At 42.6% G+C, this 15141-nt stretch overlaps 1 protein-coding gene across 5 annotated transcripts in view; it reads right to left on the reverse strand.

The window, feature by feature from the left end:
• LOC136866122 (guanine nucleotide exchange factor for Rab-3A) overlaps positions 1 to 15141 on the reverse strand; it is a 674264-nt gene that overhangs the window by 248585 nt on the left and 410538 nt on the right. For 4 of the 5 annotated variants that reach the window (XM_067142813.2, XM_067142811.2, XM_067142810.2 and 1 more), the window contains exon 1: positions 11730 to 11972. The exons of the other annotated variant lie outside the window; for it this stretch is intronic. The gene's annotated coding sequence lies outside the window, so the exon portion shown is untranslated. Of the gene's footprint in view, positions 1 to 11729; positions 11973 to 15141 lie in introns of those variants that run through there. 5 annotated transcript variants of the gene reach the window in all.

Here is a 15141-nt window from a genome sequence, read left to right on the forward strand (position 1 = left end):
CTTAAAACAAATTCTTGCGATTTAAAATCTTAGTTTTGCGTCAGGAAGGGCATCCGGCTGTAAAACAATAGTTCACGATACAGCGATTTAAAATCTAAGAAGTGCATATAGCTGTAAAACCCGTGTTGAGGGTGATTCATTTGTCGGATGGGGGTGATCCTACTGTTGCATATTACATTCTCAGGTAGTTTCGAGGGCGTGCAAAGAGCCAGCATTAAGTAAGGGCTGTTGATGGGGACGTTAAACCTTGTGCAGACTCCTTCGAAAATGATTGTGAGTACAAGATCTTGATAGTGATTCATCTGTCGGATGGAGGTGATAAGCTGTCTGCAGGCTGAGGGCGTGCAAAAAGCCAGCATTAAGTAAGGGCTGTTGATGGGGGTGTTAAACCTTGTGCAGGCTTCCCCGAAACTGATTGTGAGTACAAGAGTGTTGAGGGTGATTCATTTGTCGGATGGAGGCGTTAAGCTGTGTGCAGGCTTCTTCGGTAGGAGTAGGCTATGTGCTGGCACCGAGTTTTACCCTCTCCCTACGGTAGTATATTACATTCTTAGGCAGTTTCGAGGGTGTGCAAAAAAGCTAGTATTAAGTAAGGGCTGTTGATAGAGGGGTGTTAAACCTTGTACAGGCTCCTTCAACAGGAGTAGCCTACATGCTGGTGCCGTGCAGGCTCTTTCGATAGGAGGGGGGCTATATGCTAGCACTGTGTGTTTTAACCTCTCCGTACAATCATGATAATTTATGTTAGGAGCTTACACGGTGAGTTACAAGTCGCTCATCAGCATGCAGTGTCTTCGTTCAAGGTTAGTGTAGCCGGAAGCCGAGTGTACAATTTCAGCTAACACATGCATTCCATACATCGCTCTGAATGACTGCGCCGATACAACTTCAAAGATAGTGTTCTATGTAGTAGAACAGAAAATGTAACCCACAACCCGTTTATAAAGCTTAAAACTGTAAATGTTTGAAGCTCCTGTTTTTACAGCTAGATGTGGTTCCTAACGTAGCAGGGCCTCGATTAAAAATATGTTTTAAAGCCGAGTGCCTCCTCCTGACGCAGGAGTTTAAATCGCAAGAATTTGTTTTACGACCGGTTGCCCTTCCTGACGCGAGATTTTAAATCACAAGAATCCGTTTTACAACAGGATGCCCTTCTAGGATTTTAAAAAGCAGTATCTAGCCTCTTACATCATACGCTATTGTTTTCGACCGGTTGCCCTTCCTGACGTCAAAGAAATCGGATTAAGAATCTGTTTTACAACTTCTAACACGAGAATCGGGGATTTACAGCTAAATGCTCTTCTTAGATTTTAAGTCGCTGTATCGTGAACTATTGTTTTACAGCCGGATGCCCTTCCTGACGGCATAAGTTGCCAGGATTTGAATCGCGGTATCCATCATTGTGTCTGACTTGCAAGCTCACGCGTATTTTTTTGCTGAGATATCATGCTACTTCCGTTCGCCAGCTATAGCGGAAACTCGCAGTACTGCGTCTATTTCGTCTTACAACTTGGAGGAGACAACATGTGTACATATAATTTATGATCTTTCACCCCCAATATTTTTTTTAACATGTAAGTATGTAGTATCTCGCAACATTCTTATCCGTGTGTGTATCAGTGTTCTAGTCGTGTTGCAATTACTAAGCGAGTGACCCGAGTGAGTTGGCTACGCAGTGTGCTTTCTTGATTTTCGTATGTATTTGCAATTACTAAGCGTCTTAGCAGTGCGATGAACGAGTTAGCTACGCGGTATAGATTTTTTTAATTTTCGTACTAAGCAAATCATTTGAAGTGTTGCCGAGTTAGCTATGCGATATGTGCACAGTGTGTTTTTGATTTTCATACTAGGCAAGTGACAGGCAAGATAGCTATGCGATATGTGCACAGTGTGTGTTTTACACTAGGTAAATCATTGAAGTTGTACGTTTGCTCTGAACACATCAAACAATGTTCTTACAGTGTTCGATTCTAGTCTTGCTATGCTTCAATCTAATTTTCTTAGAACAAAGGTATCCCCTAACATGTTGTATCGGATCACATGTTAAGGTTAACGACATCGAGTGCAGTGTTCGATTCTAGTCTTGTTATGTTTCAATCTAATTTTCTTAGAACAAAGGTATCCCCTAACATGTTGTACAGTGTTCGGTTCTACTTGTTTAGTGATCTGAACACATCAATCAATGTTCTGATCACATGTTGTATCGAGTGCAGTGTTCAATTCTAGTCTTGTTATGTTTCAATCTGATCTTCTTAGAACAAAGGTATCCCCTAACATGTTGTACAATGTTCGGTTCTACTTGTTTAGTGATCTGAACACATCAATCAATGTTCTGATCACATGTTGCATCGAGTGCTGTGTTCAATTCTAGTCTTGTTATGTTTCAATCTGATCTTCTTAGAACAAAGGTATCCCCTAACATGTTGTACAGCGTTCGATTATACTTATGTAGTGTTCTGAACACACCAAACAATGTTTTAATCACATGTTGAAGTTAACGACATCGAGTACAGTGTTCGATTCTAGTCTTGATCACTTATTTTGTGTTCTGAACACATCAATCAATGTTCTGATCACATGTTGTATCGAGTACTGGCTGTCTCATAAGGAGCTATGTATAACCGCCATCTTGCGTCCGCCATCTTGCGCAAGCATCCTTAGGGGTGGGGGGCGTCTCTAGCCATCTTGTGCAAGGATCCTTAAGCCGCCTCATAAGAGCAACCACAATCTTGCGCAAGCATCCCTAGGGTGTCTCATAAGGAGCCTTGTATAACCGCCATCTTGCGCAAGCATCCCAAGGGAGTCTCATAAGAAACTATGTATAGCGATCATCTCGCATAAGCACCTTTAAGGAGTCATGTATAGCCACCATCTTGTGCAATTAGCGTCGAGAGATGGCTGCTGTAGAATTTTTCTTTTTAAATTATCCGCCACCATTTTTCAACTAAAGAGTGTAGCACTGAGGTTTGCGATGTAAGATGGCGGATGACAGCTGACAAAAAGCGCGTGAGTTTGTTTACTAAACAAGAGCACGTGGAATTTGCCGCCACCACAGTTCAAAGGTATCTAGCTAAAGATGGCAACACGGTGCTCTCTAGCGGTTGACAGCTGTCAGAAAAGCACATGGGTTTGTAAAGCGTGTAGAATTTACCACATAGAGGGCAGCACGGTGCTCTCTAGATTAAAGATGGCACGTGGCTTTGTTTCCAAACAGGAGCATAAAGAATTTGCCGCCACTACATTTCAAACTAAAGAGTGCAGCACTGAGGTTTGCGATGCAAGATGGCGGATGACAGCTGTGACGTACCACATTTCAAAGGTAAGTAGCTAAGGAGGGCAGCACGGTGCTCTCTGGATTAAAGATGGCGGATGACAGCTGCACGTGGCTTTGTTTCCAAACAAGAGTACGTGGAATTTGCCGCCACCACATTTCAAACTAAAGAGTGCAGCACTGAGGTTTGCGATGCAAGATGGCGGATGACAGCTGTGACGTACCACATTTCAAAGGTAAGTAGCTAAAGAGGGCAGCACGGTGCTCTCTAGATTAAAGATGGCGGATGACAGCTGCACGTGGATTTGTTTATCTCACGATAGTGAGGTTAAGTTGGTAGCACTAAGGTTTAGGCCCGCCACGATGGCAGCACTGCCGATGACAGGTGACTAATTTTACATCTACTACGATAAAGAGGGCAGCACAGTGCTCTGTGGTTTAAAGATGGCGGATGACAGCTGTCAAAAAAGCACGTGGCTGTCAAAAAGCACGTGGCTTTGTTTACCACACGCTAGTTAGGTTAAGTTGGTACTACTAAGGTTTAGGCCCGTCAAGATGGCAGTACTGAGGTTAGCGATGCGTTGTTGTCTGTCAAAAAGCACGTGGCTGTCAAAAAACACGTGGCTTTGTTTACCACACGCTAGTTAGGTTAAGTTGGCACTACTGAGGTTTAGGCCCGTCAAGATGGCAGCAGTGAGGTTAGCGATGCGTTGTTGTCGATGACAGCTGTAAAAAAGCACGTGGCTTTGTTTACAAATTCAAATCTCCCGCCAAAATTCAAATTTCCCGCCAAAATTCAAATTTCCCGCGGGAGGAGGCGCCAGAACCATCCAATTATACTACTAATAGGTAAACGAAGCATGTAATATATAGGCTTATATTTCACACTCTGAAGTTATTGCATCCATACGGACCAAAATGAAGATATCATATGACACACTTGCCAGTCAGGGAATGCATCAGATCGTTTATCCTCTCGTCTGTTGGTAGCAGTAACGTTCTTGTTTAACATGCTCGAAGATGCAACGCTGCCGCCTCACGATTGTACATTCCACCACTCAGAATACTGTAAATGGAATGAAATACTGGACGAAGGAAACAATACGCCCAATGGTTTGATTCAGCAGATCTTCAATATGCCCCCCTCTTACTTCGATGCACAGTCCACAACGGTGTAGTAGTAAATGAAATGGCGTATGGCTTTTAGTGCCGGGAGTGTCCGAGGACATGTTCGGCTCGCCAGATGCAGGTCTTTTGATTTGACACCTGTAGGCAACCTGCGCGTCGTGACGAGGATGAAATGATGATGAAGACGACACATACACCCAGCCCCCGTGGCAGGGAAATTAACCGATGATGGTTAAAATTCCTGAGGCTGCCGGGAATCGAACCCGGGACCGCCGTGACCGAAGGCCAGCACGCTAACTACTTAGCCATGGAGCCGGACGGTGTAGTAATGACCTTCGGACTCTGTTCAGGATAAAGGATGCGCCGCGAACGGCCTGGAAAATGCCTATATTCTTCGTACAAGTTTATCTTCTCTTTCTACGGGGTTCGTATAGGTCAATTTGTGCAGAACAAAATGTGCACTGCCTACTGGGTCTGGGAGGCGACTATGCGAAACTTGTGCATTCGCAGCGCGCATTATCTCTGTCTCCCACGTCTCCTCCTCTGACGCACAGCAACCGGCAGGCAGCGGCTGGCTCTCTGGCATAGCAACTACGGCAAGTTTGTCAATTTGAATCGCGCGCCCGGAAGTAACAAAGTAATCTCATTTGCTCGGAAAGAGTTTCCGGCTCCATGGCTAAATGGTTAGCGTGCTGGCCTTTGGTCACAGGGGTCCCGGATTCGATTCCCGGCAGGGTCGGGAATTTTAACCATCATTGGTTCATTTCCCTGGCACGGGGACTGGGCGTATGTGTTGTCTTCATCATCATTTCATCCTCATCACGACGCCCAGGTCGCCCATGGACGTGAAATAAAAAGACTTGCACCTGGCGAGCCGAACCCGTCCTGGGATAGCCCGGCACTAAAAGCCATACGACATTTCATTTTCATTTCTCGGAAAGAAAAGTTTTCTCCGCCAATTCTTAATATAACACGAAGATAATCACTTTTTTTTTGGGTCGGTATAGTTCTGATGTTCATGTGTGGATGGGAGAGCTGGACGCTGAAACAGGCAGACAAAAGCAACATCGGCGCTTTTGAACTCTGGTGTGGGCGAAGACTCTTATGAATACCATGGACTGCAAACATCACCAATAAGGCAGTTTTAGAGCGCATCAAGCCTCGTATGTCATTGGTTGGTAAGATATGAAGCTGAGACTAGCATACTTTGGCCACGTTATGCGATCAGATGCTTTGGGAAAAGCGAATATGCTAGGAATGATAGGCGGTACAAGAAGACCCGGTCGCCAGAGGACTCGTTGGTTAGATACTATTAAAACAGATACCACCCTCACCCTGGAACAACTAAAGGAGGCAGTCTGGAACACAACTTAGAGAGCGCTAATTCATAGAATCGCACATGGTCGGATTCGACTGAACGGATGACATCATTATAGTTCTGATACACTTTGTAGACTATGTTAACGAAACTAGAAGTATTGGCTACAGAAAGGGAAGCAATATGAGGAAATTGAAATGAAAGGTTTCCTGGGTTCCCCAACCTAATGCGTCGATTTAGGGGCAGAATAAGTGTTGACGAAGCGAGATCAAATAGGAAACTACAAGTAAGTGGAACGCCAAACTCAACACAGCCGAAGCATCAGAAGAAGAATTACTGTACACTCTGTCAGTGGGTTTGGCTGTAGAAGGTTATACATTTTACAAATGAATGAAGCTTGCTAAACCAATCACAGCAGGACTAACCTACAAGCTGGTGGGGAGATCGTGGAATAATATCTGAAGTCATGCAGGATTCTCCTTCCAGCTTCTCGTGGTAGTCGAGTGTCACACTTCATGGGACAATTAAAACTATTTTAATGATCGCTAGAGAACCGGTTTTGCTCCGCAGGTCCGATAACGTGTCTTGATATGAAATTGCTCCATGCGCTGTCCGGGTACTTTCTGATTGCTAATTTTAGGATTTGTATTATGTGTCAAGTGAATGTTGGTAGATTTCTTTATTGCGACGCTGACTAATATTTTATGAACTTTTTTGTAATTATAGAGTTATTGGTGTGTGTGTTTTAGATTATTTTGTTTCGCGTGGAGCTTTGTCCCTGTTCCAGTCCATATTAACTGGGAAGTAACTGATCCCTTCGAATAAATCATAAAAATAGCTCTCAGTGAATTCCATGTGTTTACGCTTCGCCCTACAGATATGATGCACACTATTCCATCCGTCAGTGTGACTGTCACCACTCAGCCTAGCGAACCTAAAAACTGTGGATTCAACAGTAATTTTCATCATTTTAGACATTTTACTTTTCAACCCCCTCCCCCATGCCGATGGAGTCTGAACTTTGACTTAAACGACATCCAAAGTGTCAAAATTCATCTAATCGATCCCGAAAGTATACAGTCGATACTAATATTGGTCTTTTTTTAATGATTTTTACATATCACTTACTCCCAACCCACTACGAGCCCAAGGGGTGTCTTACCCCATTTTTCTCCTAATAATAAGTCATGTGTACCAAGTTTGGTTGAAATTGCATGTTTGCCTACAGTCGCAGTCATTTTGTAATCGTTTAGCTTCGCTAATATCTTTATAAAGATGTAAAGATATTGCTCCTTCACTGTATGCAACCCGCTAATTACAGAATGTGTTGCGGGCCAGGATAAGCCTTCGCCTGATGTTCTTCGAGTGGTCAATTAAGTGATTTGATTTTAGGATTACTCAAAGTAGACTGAATTTGGAGACCTTTCAATGCCTGATGATATACCAACAGGTTAACTCCGGAGAGAATAAAACAAAAAAGAAGCAAATCGGTCCAGCAAAACGGACGGACAAAGCTTTTTTTAGTAAACTTTTTAAATATAAAGATGATTTGGTGCACCTTAAACACACTACATTATGCTTCAGCTAAAGATAAGGACATCACGACTGGTCACGTTACTTCGATGTTCAAGAAGAAGAAGAAGAAGAAGAAGAAGAACCATGATTATTTATCGCGGAATTTCTATACTAAACTGAAATTAAGAGTAACGCCCAATGAAATATATAACATCAATTGACAAGATTATCAAACTGTGAACTCGTTGTACAGTATCAGAGCTAAAGGAGGTGAAACTCTGCCTTGTGTTCACTTTACATGCTCCGTACTGGTGAGCTGAGAACGTGAGTGGAAAGTATTATGACTTATTGTTCACTGTAAGGAGGCAGTTTACATATTATCAGGTAGTGCGTACAGTCCAAAACTGTAATGGCATGAACTGTCATTCTAACATGTTTCTAGAGGACTACGTCGTAATATTTCAAGAATTTCCAAGACTAGGCCATCGTGGAGTTTGGTAGAATTGTGCTACGTGAGTATTTAGAGGATATGTTTTCGATTCTGTACGTTAGGGCCTGCAGGGTCTGTAAGGCTGGCGGGCTCGGGCCTTCACGGGGCCCCGCAGACTCCTCGCAAAATAATATATATGTAGCGCACGCAAATGATCAGGGCTCTTTTGCAGAATCAGTCGAAATAGTTGTTTGTGTTTTACAATTTGTACGTAGAGGAATATCTACTTGGTTGGATCTAGCAGCAATTTATTGTGTAACAAAGCGCAGCTGTAAACAATAGCTGCCGTCTCTCGCAACACTGCAACACGCTCTTCAGAACAAACTTGCACCAAATTATTGAAAAAACAATCACAACAATTAAAATTGATACCAAAATATCATATTTTAGGTATAGTGCACCAGACTGACACAATTTATTAGACAACACTGCATAGTGCTAATAAGTAGTCTGTGTAGTCAGTGAACTCAGTTTCCCTCTACGCGAAGTTAATAATAGACTAGGCTTATCAGGATATTTTTCAAGCTTTATTTGAAGTTTTTGATGTAATTTCAGAACCGAAACCTCGGTATCGGTTAGAGCGTATAGTTCTGCAGTTACTGAAAACCAAAGTACGAACATCTAACTGGTGCATGGTTGGCAGCTCAACAACTTAGCCGGAGGCAGTTAAAAACTATTACACATTAATTTTAATAATCTTACGATAACGAATAATCCCTTTATATTTATATTTTATAACGTGACATTATATTGCATTATTTCTACCTGCTGTAATGAAATTTATATTAGTTGTTCTTAGGATTATAAGTTTTATTTGAGGGGGGCCCCGAATTTTTATTTTGGCAGGCGGGCCCGTATGGCATTCGTTAAGCCCCTGGCTGTACTTACCTCCGCTCTGTAGCAATGATAATTGCTTGGTCGTCTCTTCGGAAACAACCACGATGATTTATACTGTATGAACAAAACTTCTAGAACATGTGTGTAGATGATTCTGATTGTGGGCTTCTCTCCACTAGTCGCTTGGGTCCTGTTCATTAGAATGAATAAAAAGGCCTTCTGCTCTCGCTCGAACCGCTGAGTCAGCGAGTTTGTACCACCAGTCTCATCGCGTACCCGACCTGTACAGAAATGACGGACGTGCAGTATGGTTTAGCCTTGCTCACTCAGTGGATGCGTCCAAGCAATATAGGAATAACTAGAAAATCTTACGAGTATAGTCCGACAGTAATGAATATTAAGACTGTCTCATGCGTATTCCCATAGGCCTACATAGTGGTACACAACTAGGAATCTCTGAGCATTACAGCTGATCGCTTAGTTCCACGACCTCTTTATTTACTTTTTCTTATTTTTCTGACTGTGATGTGTCTTTGAATTAAGTTTGATAGCGGGCGAGTTGGCCGTGCGGTTAGGGGTGTCCGAAGAGGTAAGAGAAAACATGATAACGTGTGTGAAAATATGCGCACTTCACATAAGGCTCTTCGCTAATGTCAGTGGCAATGAGTTTCTGACCGTGGCACAGGAACTAATCAGAAGCCTGCTATATGGTTTGCATCTAAAGGTGTCTGATGCCCCTGCCCCCTGGGGATATAGGCCTACTGAAGGCAGTAGGTTGGAATATAATACCACATCGGAAGTACTTACATAGTTAGTGTTTAATGTTTAATTTTTTAATTTTTTAATGTTTGATGTTTAATGTTTAATTGAAGATACGAGAACGCACACACTTGGTACCTTTGACACGGCAGGAAAGGGTACCACTGTTAACCTTGGGACATGGCAGAGATATGTTGTTTACATCCATACACGTGTGGAAGCAGCCAGCGGACAAAGTTGTACAAGATTCATGAAGGTGTGCTCTTCACCTGTAAACATTGACTTTCTCTAGTTAAATTTTAAACTCAAAGATAAACACAATATTGATAACGCACTATGCTTAAAATGTTTTTCACCTGCTTGACAAACAAAACGTTTCAATTACACCCTACATAAACTGAAATTTGTGCCAAAATATTACCATCCATGTAAACGCAAAGAGCAAGTCGAACACCAACATGAATAGACTTGTAGGGATGCTGGAGACACCTAGCAGCCACAACAAGAAATACTGGTACAGTATCAATGTCACTCAACAGAATCTCTCGGGAACTGTTGGGCGTCTTCATTGTCATGGTCGTGAAAATGGCTTTTTAAAATCGGCTATACCGAACTGTAAGATAATTAGCAATCAAAGACAGGTGTTGATGAAAACGAACTAAATATACTTGAAGTGACATGAAACTTCAGGTGTGCTCAACTAATAAGTGTGTGTTCCTTGCCGTCGGGGAAATAAGCTATTAGCCGAAGTGTGTTGAGACGTAGTGTTGACAAAAATATTTATTTTCGTTTGATAACTCTGAGAGAAAGAATGACTTAAAATTAGAGCCGGAGTTATTATTTTCGTTACTCATCCTGCCAAGTTCAGCACATAGCCTACCTGCGGACTGAGCGGAAGATCTCGCCTCAACGATCGACGCACAGAGATGAAATTTCACGCGATGGTTGTTTTTATGTCCTAGATGTTAAATAAAACTATACACGATTTTACACCTAAGGGATTCAAAATGAGGATTAGCTCCAAAATAAAAAATAAAAATTAATTCCTACAAAACTGTTCAACGTTAGAAATCCAAATTTCATATGATCATCTATTCTATGTCCTGGATGTTAAATAAGAAAAGGTTTTAGAATATCCCAGTTCTACGAGCGTGAAATGAGGGATATATCCGAATATAACAATATTCATTCTTACAAAACCGTTTGACGTACTAACTGTGGGAGCCTTCTGTAGGCTCCACCGACAGTGGGATCTTCAACATTTAAATCTTTGAAAGAGAACATTAATTTTAAAGGTGAAGTAAATCCCGGGTTTATTGCTAGTAGGGTATATATATATACATATATCTTTTGTAATATTTTGTTAGTAGTTCTTATTATAAACAGCTGACTGCATTTATTAGAAATGATTTTAGTAAACGAATACTCTGTCACCAGTTGGCGGGCATCCATGCCTGTAGGGAAAAGAGTATTCTATTCGTTCATTGATTCATTCATTCATTCATTCATTCATTCATTCATTCTGTTAACCTCACTCAGAAGTTCTGTTACCCCGGCCTAATGAGCGAGTTTTTTTAATATACCCTTAAAGATAGTCGAACACATGGGCGAGGAAAACGTGTTCAACAGGATAAGAGGCCCACACCTACAGGTAATATGGAATGATGCCAAGAACGTGAAAGTTTAGCACCTCGTTACCCAACCAGGATGTCGCGGGGTCTTGAACCATTACGATTCCATTTAAGGAGAACTGTTATGGAACAAAGTATCTACACTACATGCATTTAGCAGGATATTCCTCGTCAGGGAAAAAGCTATAAGATCGAATTATAATTCTTCTACAGTCTGTTAAAAGATGAATTTAATAATAATAATAATAATAATAATAATAATAATAATAATAATAATAATAATATCCGGCTCCTTGGATGAATGGTTAGTGCAGTGGCTTTCGGCTCAGAGAGCCCAGGGTTCGAATGCTAGCCGGGCCGGGGATTTTAGTCGTATCCGGTTAATTTATCTGGTTCGAGGGTTTTTTTTTTGCTATTTGTTTTACGTCGCACCGACACAGATAGGTCTTTTGGCGACGATGGGATAGGAAAGGCATAGGAAGTGGAAGGAAGCGGCCGTGGCCTTAATTAAGGCCTGGTGTGAAAATGGGTTCGAGGTTTAGGGCTTGTCTTAATGCACACTTTAATTTCGCGTAACACACCACGACAGAAAGGCATTCCACGAATTACTGGCGTCAGAAAGACTCTGTACGTACAACTCGGCTTAATTCACGTGCGGAGCAGACTGCCGACCCCAAGTAACTGGGAAAAGATCAGGAAAGAAAAAATCGCCCTGTCGCAGAAACAACAGAAAAACAATCCTTTCGTTTTTTGAATAAAAATGCTACATAACTGACTTACCTCGTAACATGCCTGTTATCCTCTGCACGACAGGGAAGTCACACACAATCCTGAGACCGCCTGACGTTGTAACTGCGTGTGCCAAGAATGAACGGGAGCCGTTCTTCTTTCTTCACTGTGTAAAATAATTGATGTTATTTCATATCATGAGGAAATTCTCGGAATTTATATTCGCTTGATGAAGTCTGATAACTTTTTGCATTTCTTGGCACTGCATGGTAAAAACAGTTTTCAAGTACACCCGGGAAAGAGCAGCGCCGTTGCGCACATAATAAGCTTGTGATATGATGCAATATGGTTCGCAGAATCAGCGAGAGCCTGGCCTGTTGGCCTTGAGCACGTGACTCTGGGGTACACCAAAACACAGCCTCGTGTTTACATTCGCCAGTGCGCTGTTACGGAAGGTCAATGGAGCTGTCATAACGTCAGCTTATTCAAGCTGATGCAGTTGAAGATTCGCTTTAGGGGCCTGAGAAAGTCGAATAATAATAATAATAATAAAAATAATAATAATAATAATAATAATAATAATAATAATAATAATAATAATAATAATAATAATAATGGCAGATGCATAAGGGAAATGTCATTATGAGCTGTGCGCAGCAGGTGCCGGAAGAGGCCGTGGGATTTTAACACAACTACATAAAGATCTGAGGAATTATCACCATCATCAGCAACCATTCCTTACCACACAAGTTTTCTTGCTCCTCGACAACTGTCTTAAACATGGAGGAACCGGGCGAGTTGGCCGTGCGCGTAGAGGCGCGCGGCTGTGAGCTTGCATCCGGGAGATAGTAGGTTCGAATCCCACTATCGGCAGCCCTGAAAATGGTTTTCCGTGGTTTCTCATTTTCACACCAGGCAAATGCTGGGGCTGTACCTTTATCAAGGCCACGGCCGCTTCCTTCCAACTCTTAGGCCTTTCCTATCCCATCGTCGCCATAAGACCTATCTGTGTCGGTGTGACGTAAAGCCCCTAGCAAAAAAAACATGGAGGAACAGTAATATTTTAGTTGCTGAACGAATTAATGCTGTTCACTTTCACTATTAAGAATATACACTGCCGGAAAAAAATGTACACCTGGAAAGACGACATCGATTTTGATCCGATGACGGCAGATGCAAAGATGCCACCTGGGGGATAGTAGATGTACGTCCAACGTCGTCCGCCAACAGATAGCGTAGTGACATAGCTGCCAGAGCGCCATCTGCGTGTACCCTTTAATAGGGAATGTTTACAGCCATAAGGCTCAGTGTGATGTAAACGCGAGAAGCAAACAGGCGCCATGCCACGGAGACGCATTCGTGCTTCGTACAGCCAACTCAGCGAGTTTGAAAGGGGATAAATTGTCGCCTTCCGCGTGGCGGGATGGTCCTTTCGGAGAATTTCCACAGAAGTTGGACGTGCTGCATCAGTTGTGCAACGATGCTGATTGCAGTGGTCACATGAACATTCTCACACCCGTAGACGAGGTTATGGACGTCCACGCAGCACAGACGTCCGCCAAGATCGTCGTATTGCAAAGGCAGCAGTGGCAGATCGTACAGCTACCATAGCACAGATAAGAGGGTTTGTGAGCCCAGAAGTGTCAACACGAACTGTTGCCAACCGGTTACTAGCAGTGGGACTGCGGGCACGCATACCTCTAGCGCGTCTTCCACTCACGCTACAGTATCGACGTGCACGGCTCGCCTGGTACAGCCAGAGGATCACTTGGAAGATGGAATGGCGGGCCGTGCTCTTCAGCGATGAAAGCAGATTCACGCAAGTGATGGTCGTTTGTGCGTACGACGTAGACCTGGCGAGCGCTGTCCCGTAGAGTGCATTCGTCCAAGACACACTGGCCCCACTAGCGATAAGCTACAACTCTCGTTCACCTTTGGTGTTTGTGGAGGGAACGCTGACCAGCGCTCGGTACGTGCAAAATGTTGTAAGACCCGTTCTTTTGGCATTCTTGCAACAGGAAGGTGATGTGTTGTTCCAACAGGATAGTGCTCGCCCATACACTGCGCGTGAAACTCAACGTGCTCTGCAAGACGTGGAGCAACTTCCCTGGCCAGCACGATCTCCGGACTTGTCTCCCATCGAGCACGTGTGGGATATGATGGGACGACAACTGACATGTGCAACTCGTCAACCCACAACTCTTGCAGAACTACAGTACGTCAACAGGTCAAACAGGCGTGGAATAATGTGTTCCAATACAGTATTCACAATCTGTATGATCAAATGGACGCCAGAATCAGCGCCTGCATTGGCGCCCTGGAGGATACACTGTGATAGTACATATATCACACCCCCGAATTATATGTAGAAGTTATAGATATTATTGTCAGTATTCGATTTATTATTATTAATATTATTATTATTAGTATTTCATTTGTATATTTTGACATTATTATTGGTAAGCTGGAAGATATCCACATATGTAGGTATGAGTAATTTGTTTTGCACCAGTGGGAAAACATTGCTGTAATAACTCTGGTAATTTGAATGAGTCATCTGGCTACCCCAGTGTGTGTTGTGATGTACTTGTGTCAGGGAATTCCATTTGTCATGTATATATCCCAGCCTGATGAGATGAGCTTGTTGTTGTACCAGGAAAGTTTGGTGATTCATGAAAACTCCCCAGAGTTTGTTATTGTCTTGGGAGGAAGAAGTAGTTCAGGGCTTGGTCTTGATTTGAGATCACTCATGATTGGCTGGCATGCACCAATCCAGACGTCTGATCTGAGAGGAGGGGGATGTTGATGTCTATAAAGGTTGGTCATACGGCGGCAACCTGAGGATTGTATTAGGGATTGTATGAGATTGTATGAGAAACATTGTAAGGGTGATTGTGAAGGTGATTGTATAGGAACGAGAAGGAAGATAACTACAACTACAACTGACGGACTGTACGGGAAGGAAGTGGTGCTGAGATACGGTACTGGATTGACATGGCTGCAATGGACTGGACTTCAAACGTTCGTGGAGCGTAGTCGTGTTATGTTTGTGGAGAGTGCTTGTGCATTAAGTATTGCAGCACTTGTGGCGGCCTAGCATTATATGTTGGTGAAAGCTATCTCAGACTTTCCATAAATTTATATGTTGAGGATCGACAGACGTGTGTATATATCTTTACAAGTGTTAAAATATGTGAACACAGTAGTACAAGGTACAGTATCTGTGTGAAGTGATAACTGCCGATTATGAGAATCGGTAAATCGAATTGATATAGAGACAGTGAAGGGTATTTATCTTCATACATGTACATTGTTCATCGGACTATTTACAAATGGTAACTTAGTTCTCGCTTTCGTTTTCCCACGATTTTCATTATTGTTGTTGTTGTAAATATGGAGTCTTCCAGCAATATTTTATGTGTGTATTATATGTATAATGTTGTATGTTGATGAGGTGCTCATG

The sequence above is a fragment of the Anabrus simplex genome, chromosome 3 (genome assembly GCF_040414725.1).
Source record: "Anabrus simplex isolate iqAnaSimp1 chromosome 3, ASM4041472v1, whole genome shotgun sequence".
NCBI classification, from domain to species: Eukaryota; Metazoa; Arthropoda; class Insecta; order Orthoptera; family Tettigoniidae; genus Anabrus; species Anabrus simplex.